The sequence below is a fragment of the Anopheles coluzzii genome, chromosome 2, assembly GCF_943734685.1.
Source record: "Anopheles coluzzii chromosome 2, AcolN3, whole genome shotgun sequence".
In the NCBI taxonomy this organism is placed as follows: domain Eukaryota; kingdom Metazoa; phylum Arthropoda; class Insecta; order Diptera; family Culicidae; genus Anopheles; species Anopheles coluzzii.
Genome location: NC_064670.1, coordinates 58,455,124 through 58,481,614, shown reverse-complemented (window position 1 = coordinate 58,481,614; position 26,491 = coordinate 58,455,124). Strand labels below are relative to the sequence as shown.

The 26,491-nt window shown below is 32.8% G+C and overlaps 1 protein-coding gene across 1 annotated transcript in view; it reads left to right on the top strand.

Moving 5' to 3' along the window:
* LOC120961603 (homeotic protein ultrabithorax) overlaps positions 1-26,491 on the top strand; it is a 270,884-nt gene that overhangs the window by 22,954 nt on the left and 221,439 nt on the right. Inside the window, exon 2 of the transcript XR_007452173.1 lies at positions 14,256-14,286. The gene's annotated coding sequence lies outside the window, so the exon portion shown is untranslated. The remainder of the gene's footprint in view (positions 1-14,255; positions 14,287-26,491) is intronic.

Below are 26,491 nucleotides of genomic sequence, written 5' to 3'. Positions count from 1 at the left end.
TCCTCTCTTTGGCACACATCACAAATTAGATAATATTCAATGAACAAACATATACATTGATGAACTTAAGTAATAAAAAAAACAAACATTTGCAGTTATAATGGCATTATAGATTATATAGATTACAAAGGATGTTTGTATAAAGCTATTTGATATTTTTTCTTAAAGTTTATAATAACAACAAAAAGTCTATTGCTGATGCTGCCATAACCATTAAATACTCAGTTGATAACCATAGCTACTTCAGGCATTTCGTTTGAATAAGTAAACGGGTGTATATAGTACCGTGAGCTTTACGAGCTACAATACGAGGCTAATGGATGCTTGCCTATGTTGAAACTGATCAAAGTTTTATGTGAGCGCTTACTTTTTTCCGTTTTGGTGGTTGTTATTTTTCTGGTATTAGAAAAAGAAAATGCGATCCGCAAGCATCCCATAAAAAAAAAACTACCTAGATACTTTTGGTAACTTGAGGATGCTAAATAACGTTTACATTAAAAAAGCAGCCAGAAAGGCACTGTTAGGTAAAGCATAGTAAGCTCTGTTTTGATACTAATGAAGAGTATGTTTAAGAAACAACTATATGAATTTATGAGCAGCTTAGATTGTCTTTGTGTAAACCGTATTGTTTTATTGTATGTGTATAGGACAAAACTCGCAAATCGGCAATTGGGAATGCTGGCAATACGGCGATGGAAGCCAAGATGACATTGCCACGCCCCAAATATTACAGATCTCGTGTTGTTATTTGCGTGAACGTGCCAGAGTATCAATGTCTCTCTTTCTTCGTTTTTTACATATTCTTTTGCCAGTGGTGGTCCTCGGCATGTATGTATGCTCCTCTAATTTGCTTTTTATAGAGGTTTTGAGCCTATTTATATATATAGCCTATTATATATGTATATATATATATATATATATATATATATATATATATATATATATATATATATATATATATATATATATATATATATATATATATATATATATATATATATATATATATATATATATATATATATATATATATATATATACACACATATACACATATATAGCTATATCCATCTATACATATATACATATTTATATTTTTATATTTATATTTTACTATATTTCAAACTATAATAAATTATCATTGTGGAGAATTCGACCATGGAGATTTCGACTCGAGTAAAAGAAGGGGTGTAAATACAATAGTCATCAATCCAGAGCGATTGAAAATCTGGTTACAGTCTTTTCCAGAGTTACGCGAATTCGAATTACGCGAATTTTTATTTTTCACAGTACATATGTCAAATCAGTACAAATTTCTCCGACAATTGTCAAATGGAAAATCAATTACAATTTGTCAAAAAAAATAAAACTACATAAGTAATAAAGTGCATTACAGCAAACATTTTAATTAAAAAACATTATTTAACAAGAGTATTTTGGCTGCAAAACATAACATGCGACTTACGCGAAATATTAGTGTGATGTGGAATTACATTTCTCATCGCGGTGAAAAACAATGTTTTAATAAAAAAAACATCCGAATTATGTGGTATAACTTCCGAAGCTCTTGGAAAGCCCTGAAAACCCCCTTTTCAAATCCACCAAAATCTCTAAAAGTAAAATGGATCCCAAATATTTTTCGCATAGACTATGAAAAATAGTGGCACAATCTACAAGAACTGCTCATAAGATAGATCAAAACAAATAGCTTGTCATGTAAAGAAACTCCATTTATCCGAGACCGACGAATTTTACCAAGGCTTCGCATTGGACATACTGGGTTTTCCAGGGTTTTCCAGATCACTTTCGAATGTAAACATTGCGATTCACCGCGTGCAAGATGTTTTACATGTGATCCACATCAATCTGATATTTTACTTTCATCATAATAATTTTTAATTTCTTCAACATGTTTTTCAAGCCCCCTTAAGCTGGTTTGGGTTTGACAATTCTTTGTTGTGAATTAACCATTTTGTGTTAAAACTAAGGTGCCTAAAAAGACTACAGGTGGGTCTTTAGTTCTGAATTTTGTAGCCATGATGGATAGAGATTTCTTTGGAGATTTGAAGATAGGGATTAAGGGTTGCTAAGGACTTTGTATGAGTTACTAAGTAACTATGAACTCCCAAGCTGTCAAATGAAATTTTGTCAACGTACACTGAACGGACCGACCAGTAGTAATTTATAGACCTTGATTAAAACTGAAATTTTATTTTGAAGCAAATAAACCATTTGACAGTTGTTCAAAAATATCTTGTATGCGGTGAATAATTATGTGCACATTTGAAAGTGACTTGGAAAACCCTGGATTAGCCACGTTTCAACGAAACGATTTCTGCATGAAACCTCAGGTCAAAATCACCATTTCCCATGGAAATGGAAAATTGAGCAGAGTTTGGCGAACCTTATTCGTGGAATTATTTTTGGGATTCTTGCTATTGGGAGAGCATTCGTTTAAAGGTTTTTAGTGATTTTCATACAGCAAAAACAAATGTTTATGTGTATCCGTTCATAAAAGTGTAATTTTGTAATCCACTAAAGAATCGTGTCATGGAAATGCAAAACAGTTCGCGAATCTTTTTTGACGGTGGAAGGGGAAATATTCGCCATCAAACAATCGTTCCGTGGAGAGTCCTATTGAAACCTTTTGAGGATTTAATTGTGGTGCATGCAGTAGTCTGTATGCATTTTCGGTCATTTTTCCTACGTTTTTTTACAATTATTCTAATTGAATTCTTAATGAATATCACGAAAAGATAGAAGCGTCAAGAATGCAAAACACATATGTTGGTTAATAAATATAAATATAGTGCAATTATCGATTGTAACAAGAGCAGTGCTGAAAATTAGGATGGAATCATGTGCACCTTAAGAGGGTGAAAGCAAAAAGAGAAGAGTCCTGATTATGGTCGTTTTAAAGTAATAACTTACTAATAAAACTATTCCATGCCTCTTTTATGATATGGAAAAGTATAGTTTCATTAGATTTTGTAAAAAAAATACAATTTCGCCCTGAAAGGTGTTTGGAAGTGAGCTGATGTTTGTAAACATTTTCATCTAACTGTCATCTAACTAACATCTAACTGTCAAAAACTAAAATAAAAATCAATCCATGTCAAGCTATGCATCGTCCTCTATATTATATAGACTTTCGCAAACAATACCAAGTAAAAGACAATATCGACATAATACAGTACGAATTTATTGCTTGAACTTCAACTCCCTGGCAACTACTGAATAAGTGATATTTAGTTGGCACGTTTTTCCACACAAATAAATCTGAAGTTTTTCTCGGCAGCCTATGAGATTTTTGTAAATTTTCGGTGTTTTCACGAAAACGTATGCTTTTAAATTGAACTGTCTGCGAACTATCGAGCGTTCAACTAAAAAGAATGACAATTAAAAAGCGTTCAACTTTTGAATTCTGACTGTACTAACACCAGAGACATTTTAAGAAAACAAATTGTTCAATTATCTACACGCATCTTTCCTATACAGTCAAATTTAAAACATATTCACTCGAATTAACATTGAAGAGACGAATGTAGCTCAAACAATCAAACTTTATTTAAGCCAAACAAATAACAAGAATACCAACAGTAAGCATTTATCGAGCAATAAGGTATTCATCGCACTACAAACGGTAAAAATTGTCCGAAGTGGTCGCTAAAATAAACGGCGCACTTAGACCAATGTAAGATGGTGAAATATTTTTTCTAGTTTCAGTCACTTTACACCAGTGATCTCCAACCTGTGATCCATGGCGTTGACAGATGTGGTCCACGATAGAATTCATTTTTGAAAAAGAAAAACCTATTAGTATACATATTGTGCATTATTTACTCTTTATTTTATTTTATTATTATTACTATTTACTATATTATTATTATTTTATTATTATTTACTATTATTATTATTATTATTTTATTATTATTTACTATTTACTGTGCATTATTTCAACAGGCATGTTAAAAAATGTTAAAAATACTCAAACTGAAGGAAGGATCAAAACTGATCAAAATTTTAATTTCACCGCTTATTTTTACCTATTGAGCTAACGTTGTGCGTTCATTGAGTTGAGTTTACAAGAGATGATTGTAAAATTGATTGTAAAAAAATAAATTATTTATTGTTGTTGATACAAAACTAATTCTATAGTAGTGTAGTGCTTATGAAACGTTGAAAGTTTTCATACCTGCAGTAAATTTTTTTATTTATTTAGTGATGGAAACATTAATTAATTGAGATTCATGATTATGCAAGCTCTGGAAATTTTGTGACAACGAAACCAAATGGTTATGATGGAGTTAATTTGGCTATTTCATAAAATACAATCCACATTCAATAGATAAACTTTGCTAGCTTGCCGACTTACAATTTGTGCCTATTAATTATCTAACGAGAAAAAAAATCAACCATGCGTGCGTTTTAGTGTAACTATCGAGCATCTGACAAAAAAACTTGTCAACTGAAAGGTGTTCATCTTTTGAAAAAGACTTTAAACCATCTACAGTGCAAAAGTTTAAAAGATACAATATAAAAATACTGAGATTCATGAACAACATCAAACATTACATAACTTTCAAGTATGGAAAAAAGGATGTTTATAGGTTCAAGGCATGGCAAGGTTATTGAACACTTAAATAGCTATAATTTTTAATTACTTCTGAAGTAATAACTTTATGATCTTTGGGAAGTTATTTCACACTGTAATAAATGAGTCAACTTACCGTTGCTTCGGCACACGCGTTGCACTATGAACAGGAAACACAAGACCTTGTATTTCTTTACCTAACCCATTACAGTTATGGTAAAGGCCAATAGTGTTCCAATATTTCACCCTCAATAATGGTTTCACCTTGTTTATGTACCATGTGTTCTTCTGTTAACTCTTTAATATACACCTTTCGGTTTCATTTTGCTTTACTATTGAAAGAAATAATTAACGTAACCGTTAACTTTACATCCTTGATCCTTATCTTTAAGCTTGGGTGAGTGAAGATGTGCGACCTTCATCTTCAGCAGCGTATAGCACCGGATCAAAGAGGAAAAGACGTATTTTTAAATTACAGTGGAACGCTATTCATCCGAGTGCATCGGAACTCGGCATCGCCCGGATACTCGAATAACACGCATAATGGATGCAAGTATATTTTTTATCACAAACTCTTAAAGTTTGTTTTTTTTTTAATTTTTTATGTTGTTTTGTAAAACCTAGTTAGGTTTTATGAACTTCATATTTGTAATATAATGTTAGAAAAACAGGGTAAATGTACCAGTAGTGGGCAGGTTAGTGCAGTAGTTTCACAAAAACTACTTGTACACTCACAATTTTTATTATTTTGCTTGAAAGTGACGTTATTTTAAACGATAAACTATCGTATTATGTAGCACTTTCATTTGCTGATTTAAATGTACTTTTTGGATATATTCGTGAAAATGTAATAACTGTTTTTGTTCCTATTTTCGGCAGCTTGTTCTTATTTTCGGCAGACTGTGCTCCTATTTCCGACAACGCAAATACGGGTCAGAAAATGTTTTAATCTTTGCAACTATGTAGACAAAAATGTTTAAAACAGTTTTTCACTCTCACTTTCTTAAAATTGGTGTCGAAAAGCACTTAAATTATTAATTTGGCCCATTTTGGTCATTTTGCTGATCACGCGGTGCTTTTTGAAAAAAATCTAGATTTAATTTCTACAGCGCTACAACCGAGCGCTCCATAGCTGAATGCAAAAACTCCGTTTTGGACACTTCTCTTAAGTGTTTGACGGATTCCCCTATATGCCTGCAAACCTTCATTTCTCCTATATCCGTTGCAAACATCCCCTAACCATTTCAAACAAAGTCTATCAGGTCAGGTGGTCAGGTCATGTGGTCTCATAGCCTGTTTTTCATAGCAAAAGTTGAACGTCACTTTTTGACAGCATGGGTGAAAACATTTCCCCAAACAAGCTTTCTGACGACTTGCCTAATACACAAACAATCTTAGAATCTTCGTTATTTGCCCTGAAATATCTTAAAAAGCACTCAAAATATTTCTTATTGTAAGCTAAACCAAATCTGAACTAATTAAAATCCATTTTTGGATCAAAATAATGCCGTCGATGAGGACACCAATGTATACTACACATGTGTTGCTAAGAACAAAGCGAACGGTTCCTATGGAAATTCATTTCACCCATTCTGTCAAAAGGAGCTTTTTTTGATTCCGAAATTAGTTGTCAATTTGCATGGGACGAGACCACCTGGTCATACACTTTGATTTCAAACATGCCACCGAGTGGATCAAGGAATCCATTATATGACTCGAAACCCTGTGAAATAAATCAATAAACTCGGTGTTCATCTTTCCCTACAATAAAGTGTCCGTCTTTCCCGCTTTAGTGTCAGGATGTTTAAACCACAAGAAAATAATATTTTTTATTGCTTTCATTCTCATTCTTTCGTCAGTTTTTCATTAATGATCACGACAACTCATTCATGAAATAAAACTTCCGGAAATATAAACAATACAAGTTGTAGAGCTTAAGATCCGCTGTATTCAATTTAGTCCACAAGGGTGTACACGATTGAATTTTTTTTTCGTGGATTTAAACAATTATGCTTGTATTATGCCAAAAATGTTCTCAAATGTGTTGTTTAACTTTAAGTTAGGTTGCTGCATTGTTTTTTTTTTTTTGAAAATTACCGTTTTGATGCATTTATGAGAAGTATCCATCTTCCCCGCAGTGTCCGTCTTTACCTACCTTCCCCTACGCTCGGTAGTCCGTACTTAATTAGTCCTACTCCGTACTCGGAGTATTACACTACGAAATTTACGAAATTTAAGTTTTTACACTTGATTTTCAACAAATAACAAAGAACTGTCACACTCAATCCAGCTTGAAAATTGTTGAGTGCTGAAGATCAGGTGGTTTCCCTTTAAATTTGTTTAGCGATATTTTCGATCGTATATGAAAGCAAAAAACATATAATAATAAAAACTCTTGTTATTTTAACGAGAACGACGATTCCACACTGTTGCTGTTTACGAGTACAACGATTGTCAAAGAGCTTTTGCATAAGGAATCAGTTATCAATTTATCTGAAATGGCATGACTTGTCCATAAAGCATTTTTATAATTACTGAATTCACGTTATCGAATTTTTCAGCCGTTCAGACTTTTGTATCATCCCCGGAATATCTGCGATATTTTTTACGGCGTGGGAAGAAGGGGTCTTCAAGAAGCGATATTAATCCCTTTTTGTTATTTTTTGACTGATCAAATTTTTGGCCATCTATTGCTGATTCTAAAGTGATTAAAGATTACAATTAGTTTTTAAAGAAGGTATCTTTAATTTTGAACTTTGCTTGGATGATATAATTACAGGAAAACAACAATAATACCTAAAATGTTTATAGATTAAAATGTAATAATTTAAGCGTAATAATAATAAAACCGCATTCTCCTGGCCCACGGCACTCGATCATTTACTAATACAAGCGCTTTGCCTTAAAAGTTTGCTGACCGCTGCTATAGAGAAATAAATAGCGTAATAGCCCAGCATATGACATTTCATACGCTCAAAAGTAAACACCAATTTATAAGCGGTTTTGATTTTTTTTTGTCGCAAATTTGAGGAATAATGAATTCTTTAGGAGAGCAAAAATAAAGATACTCTCTCTTGTGGCTCAATTCGTCTCGATCTTGGTGCACTTCACACACAACGAAAAGGCAGACAGACACAAGGAAGACAGATAAAAAACCTCAGAAAGTACTCTGAAATTATTAAAAAAAAAAAAAAAAAAAAAAAAAAATTAGCGACAACTATTAACGGCAGTTGTAGTCTTTTTTTATATTTCCTATACATGATCAATTCCATTGTTTTGTACAACTAACTTTTTCATAGAGTCATACCCAAGGTACAAAATCGTTGCTCGTTATACAAGACTTTACTCGTTAAGACAGCTATTTTTTGGGCATTTAGATTTGCTCGTTATGCAAAAACTCGTTAAAAGGAAGAGACCTTATAAGGGAGACTCGTTAAAAAGGGTTAATCAGTAGTATCACTGAGGCTCAAGGGCCCTTTGCAAATCAGAGCATACGATCGTTCTAAGTTTTGTGTGCGACGCGTACGTGGTGCGAAGCTATTTTTCTTATTAATCTAGTTACTAGCTTGTAATTATCCCCAACTATCCCGCTTGTTGCAATTATGTTTCAAAGTCCTCTTTCGGAATGTTTTTATTATTTGGTGTTTTTTGCGTTGTTTTCTCGCAAAAAATCACATTTGAGAATTTGTTTATTATATCTAAAGATGTTTGAGAAACTTCAATTGAAACTACTAGCATAACATGTGAAGAAAACACATAAAACAAATATATACAGAAACGTAGTTGAAACTCAGACCATTTCTGTATTTTTCTTGTAATTTAACATAATGGAACATAGCATGTTTTATATTCAACCGTCAATTCCAACATAACAGACAACCTTCGAGTCATGACGAACGGTAAAATTTCCTCCCTCAGCAGTGTTCATTTGATCGTAAAAAGTATCCAAAACTGAAACGAAATAGCTATGGAAAACAACAAATAAAAAGAATCATAGTCGCTTTTACATTTGTACGGCTTGAGGGTATTGAGCGTAGCTAGGGTTTAAAATTGATGGTATGAAGAATGAGGAAAACGACTTGATGCGAGTAGAATATTTGATGAAGCACCGGTTACGGCGAATGCTCCACGAACTTTGATGGTAAAATTCATGGTGATGAAAAAGGAAAATGCATGGAAAAATCTTGACTCTCGTTACACAGTGTACTTTTAAAGAAAAGTAACAAAATTTATGTTTCGACTTCGTATCTCAATATGCCCCATGCATAGATGGTCGATATGAAAGATGTCTAAACCGTTGGTGTCAAGTTAAATGAATCGGAAAATTAGATTTCGTCAGAAGTAGTCTTTTAGTTGAATCATGGAGACAAAACCGTGGGAAATATTTTTTTTTTAATCCACCCGTGACCAAATGAAATTATCAAAACAATATTAAATAATAATAAATGTTCACTTCACACTAAAACAAAATATATTTAAATCGAACACAGATATTCATTTTATAAAAGTATCTCATAGAGAACCTTATGATTCAGATAGTAAATTGAAATAAAACTTAATTTTGGTCATTTGCCAGTTATTGAACACTTAATGGAACAACTATAACAATACATTATGTTAGAGGTAGATAAATAAAGGACAATGTCAAGAAATAATTTTTAACTCTAATCGATAAATGCAACGAAAACACATCAATAATAATAATAAAATTACTATTATTGTCTGGTTAATATTCAATTATTCTACTCTCTCCATAAATTAGGACTACTGCTTTCCTATGAAAAGTGTTTAAAACGAATGTGGCACTTTTCTGCATTTCATCACAGATGTAATAGCAATTCTTTAACTTTCAATAAAGGTCATTTTGAATATTTTGTCCAGAATAAAACACACAATGTATAATAATCATGTATTTCAAACATTGCATTCGAAAATTAGTGCGTCACTGTATATAAAAAAGCACTGCCACAACGGGCATAATACACAAAAAAGGAGAAAATAAAACTCAAAGAATTCTAACGGTTGCATTTTGCTCCGATTTACTGGCTGTATTAGCCCCATAATGTTCATAGTTCCGATAATTTGTTGTTATGAGTATGAGTAAATCTGCTTACCTATTGGAATATTCATGTATGGTTTGAATCTCTGATTCTAGGAAACAAAACTATGCATTCCTCGTATAAAAACCAACGATGTTTGGATTTTTATCTGTAAGCGGAGTGGAAAGCGAAACTACATCAAAACGTGTCTCAACCGAAAAAGATAGTATTTTGTTAACATTTTTTGTTTCTGTGCATGTATAATTTAAACATTGCGAGGTTTTCGAATATTATCTCCTGCGCTATTTTTTTTTTTAAATTTATGTGAATCTTCATGACTTAATAATAAAATTAACTTTTCACTCCGTTCGTTGTCCAACTGATCACTAACTGATTTATTGTAGATTTTCAAAAAAAAAATGAGCAAATCTAGAATATTTTAGAGCGCTCTTAACTGCTGAAGGTTTTTTCCACCAATAGTGTTTTTTCCAAGGAAATCTAAAAGGTATGTTTTGCCCCAGAACCCCAGAACATATGAACCGAGCAATTCTCATTATTCCAAACATGTCCTATAAAAAATACGAACAAAGCTCCAATAGCCGGTTTTGATGGATACCGGATCGCGAAATTCTTTGCTTGTTTTGAAAGTTCTAAAACGAAGATACAAAATATTAGATATTTCTCAGAAGCTTATTCATATTCATTTTAGACGATTCTAGAAGCGTATTATTAAGCGATTGCATGTATCTACCTGTATAGTAAAAGTGCAGCACGAATAACTTTCGTCTTGATATTTGCGATAGTAATGTTGATGAAATGTGAATGGCTACTGCTAACAGACGTGATTATTCTTGCGACATCACGAAAAATTCTAGAGTAAGTGTACCAGCATTGGGCAGGTTGGTACGGTAGTTTCACAAAATTTGCTTGTACACTTACAATTTTTATTACTTTTCATGAAAGTGACGTTATTTTGAACGATAAACTATTGTATTATGTTGTGCTATGTTTTATTTCCCGATTGAAATGTATTTTTTGGATATATTCGTGCAAATGTAAACACTGTTTTTGTACCTATTTTCGGCAACTTGGTCCTATTTCCGGCAGGTTGTGCTCCTATTTCCGACAACGCGAATACGGGTCAGAAAATGTTTTAATCTTTGCAAATAGGTGAGAAAAATGTTTATTGGTGTTGGTGTTGAACAGCACTGAAATTATCAATTTTATGTTGCCCATTTTGGTCATTACGCTGGCCGTTTTTACATTCTCTTTGATGTGAGTTACAAACAAAGTAGGCATTGAAGAAAAGAGACATTACAACGGCTACAGAGTACGACTTCGACTGGCTCACAAAATATTATTTTTCTCTCAAGTTATTCGATTAATCACAGTGAAATTGTTGATATTTGATACTAGAAATGTCGTTTTATGTGTCGACATACGCTTTGTAGTGTTCTGGTCAGGTTTTAAATGATTACTCAGAAAAATCAAAAGTGTGTTATTTTTTAAAGTTTCGGCTGGAGCCCACAGCATTGATCTGTCAATATTTATCATGTACCTATTTTCGGCAGTTTTTAAAGTAAATAATTACTTGTTTTTAGTGATTTTAAAATTTTAAACGGGCTAGAATAAATTGTACTAGCATAGAATCTTTCCTAAAAACCACACTTCCATTGGTTTACTGTTCTGGTTTTCTTAATAATGAAACCTGCCGAACTATTTACTGACAGCAAATCTGCTGAAAAATTATGAACTCTGTATTGTTTTTTTTATATTTTGAAAAAATAGGCAAGGAAATAATGTAATACTTCGTATATGAGTAACAAATGAGTATATCTCTATTTAAAAATATGTGTGGAGACTATTTTCAACGCGTTTTTGCGCAATTACACGTTTTTAGTTATCCTGCCGAAAACAGGTACACCGCCGAATACTGGTACAGTTACCCTAGGCTGTTTTTAGATTAGACCTTTGCAAGCTTTGTTTCTGGTATTAGTCTGGATAAGTGAAAGCTAGATTTAATGAATCGTTGAAAATTCCTAAGTTTGTAGTGTGGATTCTTGCAGTAAATGACATTACCATAGGGTGTAAAAAGTGCTACCATTTTGATAAACCCCGATTCTCATACGGAGCACAACATGAACATGGTTTGTTTCTGAGCAATGAGAGGATTTTACGAGCAATTTACAGTAGGAAGTTTTTACGAGAGTGCGTGAATACTTTGTGCCTAAACACAACCACACTGACGATATTTGCTGAATGTGCCAACAGAAAAGTAACAATCGACTCACCTTACAATACACAAGCCAAACAATTCCATTATTTGGGCAGAGGAGACAGCATCAAAAACACGCGCAATAGTCGTTTACGTCGTATAATGCTATGGAGGTGAACAAAAATGTCAGAAGGGCCCATACATTTATTAGGTTGCCTTCATTATAGGCCTTAATAAAGGCTCTGGCGATAGATGAAATATTAAATAGCAGCTCAATATTACTCACAAAATACAGATAGTTAATTCAAAAGAAATGCGATTTAAGACTGCTTAAAATGTTTAAAAAACACAACTTCAACAGTTCTCTACACCTAAAATTTGATTTAATTGAGAGAGGAGCGCCGGTACGATATATTTTTAAAGTTTAAATTTCGAGTATTTTGACACATGAATTGTATGTATTGCAGTTTTCAAAAGATGATTTTTATGAAATAGTGTAAGAATTCGATAATTCTAAAAAATGCTAAATCTTATCGAAAAGGGGGGAGGAGGGGGGATGCTGACATTAACTACAATAAACTACCAATAAAAACTAAAAACTACACATAAACTTGTACAAATATTGTCTATACAAATGGTAGAGGTGGTGCAAATTGGACTCCTAAATATATCTTGAAATATGCGGATTATGGCGCGGTTAGGTTATCTTTTCTAAAGATGGCTCGGCATCTATCCGTTCAAACGATTTCAAGATCCTCGGAAGGAAAGGTTGGAAACGTTGAGTGGTTTATTTAAAATAGATTATCTGATTCTATAATCAGATATTGTCGAACTTATGGTTAGCAAAAGCCATGAAACCTAAATCAATCGCAAGTAAGCAAGCGAAGCCATCACAATGCTTGTGTCTAATTATAGTTCGAATAATATTGGTCATAGTTATGCCTGCATTGTGACATTCACAAATTTCCGGGCTTTTTTGTAGCAGCAACTGGCTTCATTCACCTTTTAATTGGTAAGCGGTATTTTTGCGCTATTCCTGTGATTGGTCTGGTTGGTAGCTGTTCATCGGAGAATAAAAATGAAAAGATGAAGAGGCACATGCGCTGTCCGTTTTATTCAAGTGAAGAAACTCGGGGACTGCTGCGATTGGTCGAGACACTTGTTTGGCATTATTGCTGCTTCGGATGCAGGGCGGTATCGGAGGCCATATTGTGTTGAAAAGGCATGTGAATTAGTGTGTGTGTTCTTAAAAAAAATATTCTGCTAGGGTAATGTGAATTTAAAGCATTACAAGATCCGAAGAAAAGATTATGTAAAGTCTTACAGGATTTTGAAGTTTTTTTAATGGTAAATTGTTTAAGCTTAGAACGTCAACGACAGCTTACAATTATTCGAATTAAAAGAAATATTATCAAGGGCTAGTTATTGAATTTGCTGTGTATTTTGTTACGCAATGTAAATGTTTGTAAAAGTTTTCAATTCCTATATTGTTTTGTAAAAATTTAAATTTATTCAGAACCTCCCTTAGCCCCATGTAAATCTCTCTAGTTGAAAATTTATAACATTGAAAGTGTAGTTTAAGGATATGTTTTGAACACACATTCCTACCCCTGAAACTTTTATTTTCCAAATGGATGAAAAGCTTTCCTGGTTGCACACACACCAGCAGCCAAAAAAAAAATCATGCCAGCCATATTTCTTTTTTCAAAGTAGATTTCACAAATACATACACAAGTGACAATTGACACATTGCAATTCTCTCTTGCTTTTGTTCTCTCTCTCTCTATTTCGCTCTCTCTCGCTCTCTCTCTCTCTTTTCTCTTTCTATCTGTTTATATATATACATATATCTCGCTCTTTCTTTTGCTGAACAGAGCCTATCTTTCTCTTGTGTTTCAAATGATTTGGGTTCTCTTTATTGTGCTCTCGCAATCATGTAATCGGACCTTTCACTCTTATCTTGCGCAGTATGTACGGACAGTTTATGTTATTTTTTCTTCTCTAAAAATATGCGGAAAATGAGATCAAGACAAATCATGTAGCATGCGACATGTATTTCCCATTTTCGTAGTTTCATTTCGCTTCTGACTGTGCTATTTTAATCTGAAGATCATGGAACAACATCGCACGATATTGTTGAATGTAAATTTAGGTTTGTTCAATTATAATATAGGTATTTCAATCTTGAATTCAATACGTAAGAATTACCTCGATGGGCCATTCTTACAAAATTAAATTAGTTTTTCTTCTACACTTCTGTTTGTATTCTAATATTCGAAAATGTCTTGGATACAAACATTCCATGATTAACAAAACCATTTATACATTTTTAAATACATCTAAAATTTTCAAATACCTAGCATTTTGTAATATTCTTTTAACATTTATCACCATGTTCGTATTACAGATGGCGCGGTCTTGATGAAAATGGATTAAAGGTAGGTGTTCCAATATCCGACGGCACATACATGATCATGAATGAATTCCGACGGCGAAAATTCATTTTTAGTTTGAAACTCCTGAAAATACCCTTTTAGCTATTTAAAAACAAAAACAACTTCCATTTGATTTTTTTGAAAGCATGAAAAGTTGATCAATTAATAATTTTGATGTACTGATGGTTATGAATATCTTAATTTGTTTTCATATTTTTTTAAATGTAACATCAATATTATGAGCTCTAATAAATTAGACATTAGATAACATTGGTTTTGCTCGTTGTTATCAATATATTGTCATGTGAGTTTTTAAGTACTTACTTACTTACTTACTTAGTGTACTACAAACCGCGAACAGTAAAGAAATGTTCGAATATAACGACTATTCTGGAAACTATGTAAATACGATCCACTTATGTTGTGACCTATTTTTTTTACATTTTACAAGTGTCATGAAGGTCAAATTGCAATTTTGTTTTATCTCTAACATTTACCGGTTTCGCGAAATTCGCGAAAATTTTAAAGTATAACTACTATAATGAATGTATTATTTTAACTATTCCACATAATCTTGAATAATTGCTAAACTTGAAAGCAATTGATAATAAAAGTTCTTTTTTTAAGTTCCTATAGTAATATAAATAAATAGTTCAAATACACTTAATGTTAGCTTTTTAATCTGTATCTACGGTTATACACGATCTAGTGACGCATTTTCGACACATAAGTTTTCTAAATTATCTAACCTAATTACCAATTACCTCTTTTACCAAGCTAGTCATATGTAGAGGATGTTTTGTGATAGAATAAAGAAGAATATGAAGAACACAATAGGTTTTTCAGGCATTTTTTATAATTTAATGCTTATCAAAAGAATACGTAGGTTCTTTAATGTGTGCATAAATTCTAACTAAACGCGATGTTAATATGTAACAGTCAATGGGGCATACGAGATATTCACCTGTTCGCCTAATGTTGATCATTTTTAAAACTGAAGAAGAAAGGCATGGGTAGAATAGAAAATGAAATATTAAAATTTGCGTTAATATCCCAACGATGGGGATAGAAAGTGAGATCATCAAGCATTATATTATTTAAAGTGCTTTGGACTGTTAGTCTGCTGGTCAATACACTGAAATACAATTTAGTTTTTTTTTAATTATAAATAATGTATTGATAAAATGATATAAATAAATAATATAAATGATATGAAATGATTAAATAATACCATAAATACTCACAATGCAACTTTTTCTTTATTTTGTGTTTCAAGCTCAGGTGTATATATCAAAAGTATTATACTAATTATGTAGGTAAAATTTTTGTTTTGCAACAGTAGCATGAAAAGAGAATGTATACGTGATGTACATACTTATTTTCATATGAGATACATTTGAGTCTACAATTGAAGGATTGCATCTAGCTTGTATAACAGATTGAAAAAAAAACTGATAAAAACAGTAAAATTGTGAAAAAGAAACAAAATATCATCTCAATTTCTCCATCCGTACTATGTCATCTATTAGAAATGATCATTACTGGCACACTACTTATGCTCACGTTTATATGTTGGGAGCTAAACGCTTCATCCATAGAAGATCTTTTTTTTCTTTTCTCTTGTTTATGTTTAAGCATTTATAATCAAAATAACGTTTCTTTGACAGACCAGAATGATCTTTACAGATATTTATCTTTACAGACATAATCAAAACAATTGTTTGAAAAAAGTCAATTTGAAAGGTTGTTTAGAACAAAATGGTCCTTTGACATAGTTCATTCAATAACTTTAGATATTTGCGTTAGAGTAGCTATGTCAAACTCGTTTCAGCTGAGGGCCGCAAGTACACATGTTTGGTGTTTCGCGAGCCCCAATTTTGAGGATAAAAAATATAGAGGAAAGTTGGTAAAGACGGATACTGCGGGTAAGATGGACTTACTTACTTACTTACTTGAAGGCGCTACAACCGCTTTGCGGTCTTGGCCTGCCTCAGGAGTGTCCGAAACCGCTCACGGTCTCGCGCCTTCGTCTGCCAGTCTGTTATCCCGGCCTTAATGGCGGACGCCTCCACGCCATCTTGCCACTCACCTAAAAAAATGACTAAGAAGGGTACGATGGACACTTCTCATATATGCATGAAAAGGCAATTTTCGAAAAAATTAACAATGCAGCATCTAAACTTAAAGTAAAACAACATATTTGAGGAAAAAATTTGGCTTAATATATGCAAAATTGGTTAAATTCACGCACAAAACAAATTTTCAATCAAGCGTACCCTTGTGGATTAAATTTGACTACTGCGGATCTTAAGCTCTGTAACTTGTATTGCTTTTATTTTCGGATGTTTTATTACATGAATGAATTGTCGTGATTATTAAGCAAAACACTGACAAAAGAACGAGAATGAAAGCACTTAAAAATCATGTTTCCTCGTGGTTTAAACATCCTGCCAACAAAGTGGGAAAGACGGACACTCTGTCGTAGATAAAGATGGATACCGAATTTGTTCATTTATATTTCTTCATATATCAATTGGTGATGAACAGATTTCATCAAATATTCGTTATGCTAATACTCGCTCGACGCTGATGAGGCGCTTGAAGAAATCCATTAACATCACGAATTGGACAACTTTAAGCAAGAAAAAAGATTGATACGCCATCGTGCCATCAGGAATAGATGGGATTACAAATATAGAAAAGTTGAACTTTGACATGGTGGAAAAAAATGGCTTTAACTTTTAACAAATCCCTCAAACATGCGTGGACTTTTCACGGAGTAATTTCCTAAAGGGAAGTTCTAGACTGTTGTTCTGGAAGCTAGAGCAACGTCAGCTGTTAGTACGTGGTATTTCAAAAATGCTTTAAATTCTGCATTTTGTGACAAATATTACAAGCGGCGCTTACAATTCCTAAATTCTTGGCTGAATGAACCGTCGTTACAATTGACCAAGAATTGGTTTATGTACGTACTAGGACGTGTAAAGCAATGGGATTTGATAAAATACTATAAGCTTGTTTAATTTCCAACGTTAATTTTTCCAATATTAATTCATGAAAAAATATAAAAAGCGATAGAAACTTAAAAGTTTTAAAACCTTTTTTGGTAAAATATGAGTGCAAAATAATGTATGCACTTTTTCATGGTAATTGCATTTATACATCCCTAAATTCTTACCATTTTTCTTAACGTGTCCATCTTTACCTACCTTCCCCTACTCCAGTATTTATATTGAATGTTTCAGATCAGTAATGTTAAACTGACTTTTTGCATTCCTTGCTTCAAATCTGGAAACGTTTGTGTTTAACAAATTTGCGATGTTATGTTTCTACTTGATCTTTTCTTTATGTGAGACAATTTTTAATGTACTTTCAAAGTAACATGCAATATCCATTATCTTTATTATGAAAATAGGATATTTTTCAATAGCCTCATTTTTACAGCGCATATTTCGCTAGAAAAGATCTGTCTAACACACTTTTTTACTCAAGTAGTGGAAGTCTAGCAACCTTTGGCGAATCTTTTTCCAGCTAACAAAGCTATTCATCGCAGGATTTTTCACGTGGAGCACTTGTTTCTGATGGATGAGTAAAGATTCGCGAACGAAGATATGGGCTATGTAGACTAATCTATTAAGAAGCTTTGTAGTGCAGGGCTTCTACATTTTGATTATTTTTATCCTTAATCTAAATCCTTTTACATTTAATGTAATCCTTTTGTCTAGGTTTTGATTTTGGGGAAGTTAGAAAGTTCATTAATTCGTCTTATAAAATGTGGTTTTGCAAATAATTTAAGCTTGGCAACAAACGCTTTCAATGTGTTATACATATTGGATATTAACTGATTTTTTAATGATGGTATGACCACGAAATTTTTCACAAGTGTATGTTATATTAACGAATTTTTCTTGAGTTGCCAATTGCTGCCTCCAATCGGCGACAAAGATGTAACATTCTAAGGTCGGTACCGTGCAGAGCCGTTCGGAGCAATCCGGAACCAACTGAAGCCTATTCAGCAGTCGGAGACGTTGGGATCGTCAACATCGGTGAGAACGACCGGATCCAGTTATGACTGCAGACTTGTCGCTCAATGCGATAAACGACGACTCCAACGGTTCCGTATGACTCTGGATGGCACCGAGTGGAACTGTCAAGGTATATGAAACTTGGTCATAATCGGAGTAGCGATGAGCAGAAAGGGTTTTGAGCCGTGGATGCGATTCCGACAATACATCACTAGTTTGAATGTCAATTGACATTCATCTTGTGAATTCAGAACTGGCTCGTGCTTTTAACAATCGTAAGGGACTGAAAAATTAAGTATTTTTACTTGGCCAGAGCGAAAATCAGTGTCTTCTTGCTGGAGTAAACAAATTTAAAATAAAAAAGTGTTACATACGAGAAGGAAATCTAGTGTACTCTAAAATGAAAGTTAAATGAATGTCGCCAAAAAATGTCGTCGAATGAAAAGACATTTTTTGACGTGACTGTAGAATGAAAGAGTGAAAACTGAATGCGAAGCTTCAAATCGTGTCAAAGTAGGCAATTTCATGTCGAAGAACGTCACCGCTAACAACACTGGACAGAAGTCACTAGCAGATTGATAGACATAAAATTAATTCATGTCATCGTAGTGTTTGACCAGCGTATATGAGTAAAAAGCTAAAAAAACGAATACTTTTTGCACACCCTTCAAACGACTTTTTTATGTTTTTTTATGATTTTGGTTGCTATTGCACTATTTTAATGCTTATTTTTAGCAATACATGTGCATTGATGGTCCCTTTATCAAACCTCATCATTACTTTTGGTAACCCATGCCTATTGCGGCCATAATTCGCCTTTTTCTATAAAATAATCTGCAAGGTGAATACTTTTTGGATAAACTTTAATTTTTATTTTTTTGGTTTGCAGATCTTTAAGCAATTTTCTAAAAATTCTCGCGAGCCGGATTCAAAATCGACGTTGGTCGCCAGTTCGACATAACTTCGATAGAGTATTGCTATAGCAGTTTAACGGCAACTTAGTTTTGCAACAATTCAAAGGATACAAGGTCGCGTAAATGAAAACGTGTACGAAGAATATGCCACAATGTTAGAAAAATTAAAACTCGAGGATATTAATTTTAGTATCCTGTCTGTACCATCACCCCCCCCCCCCCCCCCCCACACACACACACACACACACACACATTTTTGGTTATGGTGTTTCGTGGTATAGTTTTGCAAACCTATGTAAAAGGGTGCATACTGATAGAGAACTTTCTGAATTTATGTACCATGGAAACGGTCAAATATTTGAAATTTCTATTTATAGAATTAGGCATATATATATAGAGAGAGAGGGAGCTCGAGCAGTGGCACGGAACCTTGAAATTAACCAACGATATCAACCAATTCTCCCGGATGAAACGGATGGATAACTTAATGAAAAGAATAATTTTTCCATTTTCTCCATAAGAAATTGTTTCGTTGCTTTTATTCTACAATGTCTGAAAATGTTTAAATGTTGGTAGTTACGGTTAAATGACGATAAAGTATTAAATCGGCACGGTCCCGTGGTACAGTCGTCAGCTTGCACGACTTAACAGAACGCCTGTCGAGGATTCAAGCATCACATGAACCGTCTCCCCGTAGCAAGGACTGACTATTCGACTGCGTATTATTTAATAACTCCCGAAAACCTGCCTGGCATGACCGCTTAGGTTAGTAACGTTGAAGTGTTAAATCAAATAACGTTGCATTTCAATCAAACCAATCTTACGACACATTACTATGGTTCTGGTTTATAATCTGTTGTTAGACAATTAAATTGCTCGTCTATACTCTAACACTACTTTAGACATAGTTTTAATTAGTGTAACATATCTATTTATATGAATTATTGATAGTCACATGTTTTGCATGACAATACGAACACATTCGTCGATAGTAACCAAGCGTTCTTATTACATTGCCTCTAACTAGTGGAACAAGTTTTCAGTGAGTACTTCGATTTAAAAACAAGTATTAGTTTTAGAACAAAATCAAAATCTAGGTTGTTGCTTGTTTTTAATGAGTTTGTCTAAAATCCTAACGAATGAGCAGAAGAAAGATTGCTATTGAACATATTTTTGTCGTCTAGAAGCAATGCTGTCAACAACGAATTCATTAATAATTGCTATGGACACAAATTGTGAATAACTGGTTATGGTAGCGGTCGGAAAACTTTGCGAGTAAAAGAGTTAAGTTATGCAAAAATTTGCGAAGAGTTTCACGTAAATAGTCAAATATATAAACCAAGAGCATGATTGATTTTTTTAGGTTTGTTTAGGATAAAGTCAATAGCAAGTCCATACAAGGTTTTTGGTAGGTCCAGTCCAGTTCAATTGTCCTAAGATATTCCGAGGTCTTGCCGTAGATTTAAAAACTTTATTCACACGATATTGAACAAGTTTAGAATTCGTTAGTCAATGTTGAAAATACTTTCAATTTTATAACATTTATTGGTTCATTAATTATTATTTTTTTCAATGTTTTACGATGCCAGACTTTTGTGGTTTTATTGAAGAGTTAGATAATGAACAAAAATGAAGGCTTAAGACAATTATGATTATTTAACATTAACATAATAATAATTTAACATTTTCAGCTGACTTGTTTTATTGATGATGTTGACAAACTATATACGTACAAAATGAAGTTTTTGAAGTCAGCGACTAAGAAGCCAGTAGTGAAGGAGATCGAGCAATGAACGGATCAATCTCAATTTAGACTGACTCATTTTCATGATTACATTGCATTATTATACTTCGTTGTAGGTAGAGAAAACTTTGACAAAAACAATCACTCAGCACACGCAAGCGTTTTGAAAGGTTGAACCGGCTGATTCAACGCAATATTGATGGGGCTCTTGTACTATCGATTTATTTCACTGCTTCTAGTACACTTTCAGTGCATGGTATAGGCAGCTCTTTACCTCATACGTCTATACATCGGATGATGTAAGTCTTTCTTTCACATTTTCAAAAATATTCACGTTTCATATTACAGTGCCATCGTTTCATTCAGGTATCGTTCTTTGGGATCTTTCAGTAAACCATCTATAAGCGTCTTGTTTTTTCCGGAAACAGTTTTTTACTACTATTTTTCAGCCTTCCCATTTTCCTTTCTATCTTAAGTATAGTCTAAGCAGAGGATGCGATGGAGCAAATTTGCAGGGGTAAAGAATAAAAAGTGCGAGTTTCGTGATCATGGTGGCTTTTGTAGTACCATGCAAAAACTTGGTACGGAACAAAGATATATATATATATATATATATATATATATATATATATATATATATATATATATATATATATATATATATATATATATATATATATATATATATATATATATATATATATATATATATATATATATATATATATATATATATAATGTCTATATTTCAAATAATTTGGCAAAAAAATATAAAGTATAAAGTATAAAGCATTTTACAATAGCGAAAGAACGGAAAACATATTTACTACATGATACAAGTTATTTTATCGTGTAATGTACACATGCATAACCTCAAGGAACCGTCGTGGGTTCAAGACTCAAATGGACCGTCTCTCCGGAGCAAGTACTGACTTTTTTTCTTTATTTTTATACAGACAGGGACTGACTATGTGGTGACGTTGTACTCACTATGATAAGTCACAGTACAAGCCGGTAAAGAGAAGAAGAAGAAGAAGATGCATAATTTTTAAAAAAAGGAAACAAGGCGTCAGCACAAATAGAATAAGCAAAACGTTATGACATGTTGATACTTGCTCGTATATGAAAGCGTTTTAAGTACATGTAAGAGCTGTAAGCACATATACCTTCATAAATCATAATTCATGCTGACATGCTTTGAGCGAATAACCATAAAGTTTATAACGGATATGAGAAACAAAACTAATTTTTCTTGCATATTTCGATATGCTTGCAATGCTTCATTAACACAGAAAGGAGGAGACAAGAATATCAAAACACACATTGTTCGTATTCTATTCGTCATACTTTTGGCATCGAGATTGTTTTATTGCATCGAAAGGGTTTGACATGAAAAGAAATTCACTGCAAACAACGTTTAACAAGGAGGCAAACAAGTTTCAAAAAAGAAAAGAACGTGAATTGCCCACTGACCTGGTTATGTATCGGGGATATCTGTAAACACACCGATTGAACGCCATTATATTTTCCCTTTTTCTACAATCACTTTCACTTTCACTATTGTGGCATTGCTGTAAGGACTGAGAAATATTTATATATATATTTACCTGGCGTGTTTTGATTTGGTGTTTTGATTTTGATTCTTAAAGGGTGGTCTACATGTTTTAAATATATATTTTGAGTTACATAGTTTTTAACATTATTTGAAAAGAAAAATCAGTTAAATCAGTGTAAAAATCTATAGTCATAAAAAATACAAAAGTTCAACTACAAGCAATTAAAAGCAAAAGAAGATAAGAATTTCTCGATTGTAAAGATTATGGAAATGATGAAAAATATAGGTTTAATATGTTCAAGCTATTCTAAATCAGATTGTCAGCCTAAAACAATCGTTTTTAACAACTTTAACAACAAGCATCGGGTACGAATGTCTGCTCTTTCGCATACTTGAGTTTTTGTAATTCATTCAACTAATCTCGAGCTATTCTGTTTGTTTTCACTTCACAGTTGTTGGTGTAAGAATTTGGTATTGTTAGAAATATGTATTGCAGGTTGTATATTTATTCATCTACAGTTTGTGATAATCAATCATGTGGAGCAACATATTTGTTTGATTCAACACATCCCTTACGCACGCTCTTATTAAATCGAGTATGCTTATTTATATACACGTATTCCGTAAAGGAATTGATGTTATTTATTATATGACAATAATTATTTTGTTGTTTGGAAAGCGATTTTTGACAAATAATGTAGTAATTTTTTTTAAATAGTACACAAAAATAGTGTTATTTGTTGAAGTAGAGAAATGTTCAAGGTGTTTTTTTTTTATTTACCTTCGTTCAAGGGTTACCGCGAGGGTTGCTACCCGGTGCGGAAAAATTATATGAATAGTAAATAAAGTTCGCCATGATGAAACCGGCTAAACAGGGTTCCGGAGGAATAAATTGGTTACCACTCCTCGGCTGGACCCTCAAACTGCGCCTCTGCCTCTGCAAGTCATCCTTCAAAAAGCAACGGAACTCGACACAACTAAATGAAAAGTCAGATCTTTAGTAAAGGATGGAATGAAAGGACAAGTGAATAGGGGAAGATTTTTCCATCATCAGTGACTGCCAAGGACGTGTTCCAGTGCTTACAGCCGTATAGTAACTGTTTGCCTATGCTAAACAACGGCAACGTCAGCTAGGGTAATCTCTTGGGCTAAACCCTGCGTCCTATGAATTATACTTCTTCCCGTTGTTTGAATCATGGACGACCAACAATTCAAGAGAACACAGAACAGTATTTCAGAGTCATTTGCCTTGGGGAAAGAAAGACATGTTTTTATCAATTCTTCCCTCTCTTTCAAACACATGGATCGGATTAATCAACTACCTGGTAGTGGGACATTTGTGAACATCCAAAAATATATAATGTTAAACTAGTTAGAATTTAAGGCGCAAAAATAAAATCTATTAACAGGGAAACAAAACTTGTTCAAGCAAACATATTCAGAATGATTTGTTTAAAAAAGAAAAATAATACCATACCTATCATAGCATCAGATGTATATACACAGTTTTTCTTTGGTAGAAAAAAAGAAGTATTAATTATTAGTACAATCTATGTCTTATTCGAGATTTTCGACAGTTATTAAGTACCACGTAGTAGGATAGTCAGTCCTTGTTACAAAGAGACGGTTCATGTGATGCTTGAACCCAAGACGAGTGTGTTGTTAAGTCATGCAAGTTGATAACTATACCATGGAACTGGCCCAAGCGATATTGGTAGAAAGTATTTCAGCAGAAAAGAAAGAAAACAAAAAGTGTTTGTAATGCTTAATAAATAACGTGTTTTATAAAATGGTACACTATTTAGCGATTAAAAATAAATATAAAACTATGCAACATTTGATAAAAAAAAACTAACCATATAAGGGCTAACAAAGGATTCCTCCAAAATCCTAAGCTGTCCCGCAAAAAAAAGATTGTTGGTCTTAAGTCAAACCAATACGGGAATACACATTCTTTGAAAAACAACCAATTTGTGTATAATATAGGTAATATGTAAAAAAATGTAAACCATGCGATAATTTAACCTTTCATTGGACTGTCGGATTTCATATGACATGTGAAAAATATCTAGCTTGAGTGGAATAAATGAATATTTAATCTTAATGTTTCATTTATTTATGTATAAAAACCATACATAGAACTCGAAACTATATTAGATTTTAGAAAAAGTTTACATCAAAGATAAATTTAGAGATCTGTGATTTTGCTGTAATTGACTGAAATAAAGATGATAACCTGGGGATACTCATCTGAATAAAGATGCTTAACCGTAGATTAAACTGCGAGGTGTTCCTAGTTCTCCTAGTTCCTAGTTATATTGAATGCTACTTATTTGCCTATAGCTGTATGCTTGATAAATTAATGTAGTTTGTTCGCAAATGGATTTCGTTACTTATTTTTCATTTTTTATTTGCAAATCAATTGGTACTAAACAGCTTGTTTTTCTTTTCCCATTGTTTTCAATTAATAAGCTAATTTAGAGATATTTATCATTTGCACATCATAGGTCTACTAATGCCGAGTTTTCCAATCGACATGATTGTTGTTGAAATCAATGGTATTGAATTTGATTATAGCTAGGAATGAAATTATCAAATATTGCCAAGCGTAAAAATGAAGAACATTTCAGCCCTCATGCAAAAAAAAACTTGCGATCACAAGGTTTGAAACATATTCAGAAACAGACAGCTTGCATAAATCGATTCAAACATTTGCCAGCACCGAGGTTGCTTATTGCATAGCTTGCACCATCCACTTTGTATACCTTATCGAAGAAAGGATTAGTGAAGGTATGATTAGAAATAACATATATATTAAATATCATACAAAAGGGGTTGTAGGTATAATAAGGTATACTATGAGCAGTTTGTTTTGCACAAAAAAATGAACACTATTTTTATCATTGAGTATGTAAAATATGCATAAACATCAGTAATGGTTAAATGAATAGAATTTGTCAGAAAAACTATTGGCAATAGTTTAGATGACTGGAGTTGTTCATTATTAGTACTCCTATTTTCACGTTTCTTGCATGTGTGGTGCAATGAGAGAGAAAATATTAAAAGATGTTTTTATCAATGTTCATCACTAATAGAAAATTGTTACGTTTCATAATGGCTGGTTTTATAAGATACAGATGCACGACTTGTGCCTAAAGTTGAATAACCTATGAAGTAAAGTAAACCTTAAGGTTATTAATTAGGAACCATAAGTATACAACAAGGGAGATCTAAAAAGTCATCTTTGTTGCACGGCAATAAATATGTAAAGCATGTTTTAAATGGACAACGGTCCTATTTTATTTAATTTGGATTGAATCTCATAATTTTACGAAAACCAAATCATGTGATAGCACGTTTTAGCAGATGAATTACTGGATGTGATTGCACACACACACACACACACACACTCACACACACACACACACACACACACACACACACACACACACACACACACACACACACACACACACACACACACACACACACACACACACAACACACACACACACACACACACACACACACACACACACACACACACACACACACACACACACACACACACATATATATATATATATATATATATATATATATATATATATATATATATATATATATATATATATATATATATATATATATATATATATATATATATATATCGTCATTTTTGTTTATAAAACGATAAAAGACAAAAACACATTTTAAGCATTTTAATAGATGGAATGGAAGACAATGCCAACGAAGCATATTTATGGAAAAGTTTATGTGTTGTACTTCCCTAAATAATAGGTTATATATATTTATATTTGCAACATGTTCAAAATATTGCAAAATACTGAATTACTAAGTTCAATATGTCATTATGGGTAATTGTCGTAATGAGGACGTAACAACTGACTACATGTTTATAAACATCGTCTTTTTGAATAGGCTGTATACAATTTTGAATAGGCAGTCA